This window comes from Orycteropus afer, unplaced genomic scaffold (assembly GCF_000298275.1).
Source record: "Orycteropus afer afer isolate SDZICR_OR568_19922 unplaced genomic scaffold, OryAfe1.0 scaffold00054, whole genome shotgun sequence".
Lineage (NCBI taxonomy): Eukaryota > Metazoa > Chordata > Mammalia > Tubulidentata > Orycteropodidae > Orycteropus > Orycteropus afer.
In genome coordinates, this window is record NW_006921641.1 from 12649242 (window position 1) to 12652879 (window position 3638).

Consider the following 3638-nt stretch of genomic DNA (forward strand, 5'->3'; position numbering starts at 1 on the left):
TGTCCCCACTACTCTCTGACTAGTAGTGGCTGTCAGCTCCCACCTCTTTCAAGCACAAAACCTTGCAGCTCCTGCCCCAGGCAGTTGAAGCTGTGCTTGTTTTTTGTTTCTCTGCCCTCCTGCTATGTTGGGGGCTCCCCTTTCCCATCGCGAAGCTGGTGACGTAGAGACTCCAGAGAGGGGAAGCCCCACCCTCGCTTTCCCAGCTCCTCCAGCAGCCAGCTTTGGAGGCGGAGTTGGGTGGAGGGAGTAGAACACCAAGGCTTCACCAAAAGGAGGAAGACGTCAGCTCCTGGAATCTCTCAGCGAAGCCCATTTGGTGGCGACTCTTTCCGGGAGTCCTGGCTCCCGGCGGGGCGGGACGGGGTGGGGCGTTAGACAGCAGCGCCCTCCCGGGGTGGGTCCTAGCATCAACTCCGGAAGTGCCGGCCGGGTCTTGAAGCAGGGAGTCTAGTCTATAGGTTTCCTGTTGATTCTGTCAACTCTCAGTACCTTTTCAAAAAATAGCTATTTTGCTTAAATCACATACAGTCAGCGTGATGCTGTTGGCAGGAACGGCTTACGATTAATGACACAGTGTCCACAGCTCAAAAGAATTTTCCCTTGACGTCAACAGGGCTTAGATCTAATGGTGGAGATCCGCTGATGTCAGCCACTAAATGTGGCAGAGAATGGCTCTCTTTCATTAAGCTAATTTTTAATTACACAAGTAGTGATGATTTTATTCTCCTTGTAAATGATTAAAACATCACATAAAATACACATAAGGCCACAATCTCCTTTGACCATTACCCACAATGCTAGCATCTTCTAGTAGACCCTCTCCCTTCCCAACCTAATTGCTACTAATAGTTTTTGCTATTCATTTGTGATAGTTAAGGTTGTGTGTCAGCTTGGCTGAGCCATGATTCTCAGTGGTTTAGCAGTTATGATGTAGTCATTCCTGGTGATGAGATCTGATATAATGTAATCACCTTCATGATGAGACTTCCTATGAGCAGCTAATCACTTGAAAAGGAGTTTCCTCAGGGATGTGGACTGCTTCCAATATATATGGAAGCCCTAGTAAAGATCTCTGACTTTTTGCTCAATCTGGATCCTGTATCTGGTTCTTTATCATCTGACCTTTGGTTCCTGGACTTGAACCAATGGCCTCTCTTATTGCCTGTTGATCTGGGGATTGTTGCCTTTGTCACCTGTGGGCTGACAGCCTGCTGTCCTGCCTTCTGATCTAGGGTTTGTCAGCCCCTGCAGCTACATGAGTCAGGAGAGGCCTCCAGCTTGATGTGTCATCCGTGACTTGGGGCTTGCCGGACTCCACAACTGTGTAAGCCATTTCCTTGAGATAATTTCTCTCTCTCTAAGCTTCACCAGTTGTGATTCTCCAGAGAACCCAGCCTAAGATACACTGATATCTCTCTCTCTCTCTCTCTCTCTATATATATATACAGTCTCTACAGAAAATATTAATTTTTAAAATTTTACACATTATATATTTTTCCAAATTAAAAAAATGCATGTTGAATATCTACCCATGTTAGCACATAGGGATCTACCTTATTCTTTTAAACTACTGCAAAATGTTCCATTAGTTAGGACCAAAAAGCCAAACCAAACTCACTGCCATTGAGTTGGTTCAGACTCATAGCAAACTCCATTAGGTTTCCAAGGCTATAAAGACACTTGCCTGCTAACCAGACAGCTGGCGGTTCAAACCCGCCAGCCACTCCTCGGAAGGAAGGTTGGGCAATCCTACTTCTGTAGTGATACTGCCTCGGAAACCCAAGGAGGGGTCGCTATGAGTCGGGTTTGACTCGATGGCACATAACAACAACAACAACAAATCTTTATGGATGAGGCAGACTGCCTCATCTTTCTTCTGTGGAACATCTGGTGGGTTTGAATCACCAGACTTTTGGTTAGCAGCCCAGTGCTTTAACCACTACACCTCTAGAGCTCTGTATAGTTAGAACATGCCCAGTTTATTTAACCATTATCCATCCTAGTTAGGTGTTTTCCCATATGACATGCAGTGTTGTAACTGTACATGTTCTCTCTGCATGCGTTGGAATATTACTACATTGTAAAAGATCTCCCCAAGCCCACAACTTATGATATTACCAAACTCTAACTTTTGCAAATATTTCACTGTTGATTTGATCTGTATTTCCTTGATTACTAGCATTTCCTTTTCATAGCAGCATTATTTACAATAGCTAAAGGGTTTTGTTGTGGTGGTGGTTATGTGCCATTGAGTTGGAACAACCCAAACGATGAGTGGATAAACAAACTGTGGAATACCATGGCATATTATTCAGCCACCAGAAAAAATGAAGTGCTGATACATGCTACAACATGATAAACCTTGAAAACATTATGCTAAATAAAGATGCCAGTCACAAAAGGACAAATATTGTGTAATTCCACTTATATGAGATACTTAGATTAGGCAGATTCATAGAGAAAGAAGAATAGTGGTTACCAGGGCCTGAGGGAGGGAGCAGATTGGGAGGTATTGCTTAATGGGTACAAAGTGTTTGTTTGGGATGAGGAAACTATTCTGGATATAGACAGTGATGATTTTTGCACAATAGTGTGAATATATTTAATGCCACTGAATTATACACTTAAAAATAGTTAAAGTGGTAAATTTTATATTATTTATATTTTATTACAATGAAAAAAAAATTTTTTAAAAGAAGGCAGGACAGGGAATGAGATGAGAAAATAGGTGAGGAGATGGGATGATATGCTGTAGATGGGATAAGATGAAATGTAGGAGATGGATGGGAAAATATGAACAGGGATGGCATGAGAGGTAGAATTTGGTATCAGGTATAGGTAGGGGAAAGGGATGGAAATGATGTCACCAGGCTTTCAGCAATGCTGTCCCAGAAGGTGGTTTGATGTCCTCACTAGTAGATGGTTTGGAAGACATCTAGGCAGCTGTGCTGTCTTTTCCCTGTGGGGTGGGGCTGATGGCCATAATCTGGACAGATGCGTTCTAGACAGTGGTATTGTTCCTAGGGCAGCTAACGGTTATTATCATGGGCTCAGAAAAGGTGGGTGGCTAGGGCATGCGTGGAAGGTGGCTTCCCAGCATGGCCACATCTCTGGGATAGAGTAGTACTCCTCCCCTGGGTGGAGTCTGCAGTGCCTGGGAGCTGATCCATCCTGGCCTGACCTCAGGGCTGCAGTAAGCATAGGGCAACAAGCTATGGGACACTGAGATGGGCAAGAAGCTGGCACTGCAGCAGGGATTATGGCCCTAGATGCCAGACTGGTGCTTAGGGAGAGTCAGGATGTGTTGATTACCCAGGGTAGGGCTGTGGACTGGAGAAATGGAACTGTTGACTCCAACTCACTGCAATGTCTCTGGAGTCTCCCTGCTCTGGAGCCCCTCAGCAGCTCCCTTGTCCCTAGCCCCAGTGGCTCGGCTCTGCTTCTGTTGCCAGGGGACAGGGAGGGCTGGGTCTGCATCTGACAGCACAGTACAGTGCCCGGGTGGCATGTGTTACAGGCTGGATCCAGACCCTTTTGTGCGGCACACCTTCTGGACCCTGGCCTTTGGGGGTGTCTTCATGATGCTCTCCTTGTATGGAGTGAACCAGGCCCAGGTGCAGCGGTACCTCAGCTCC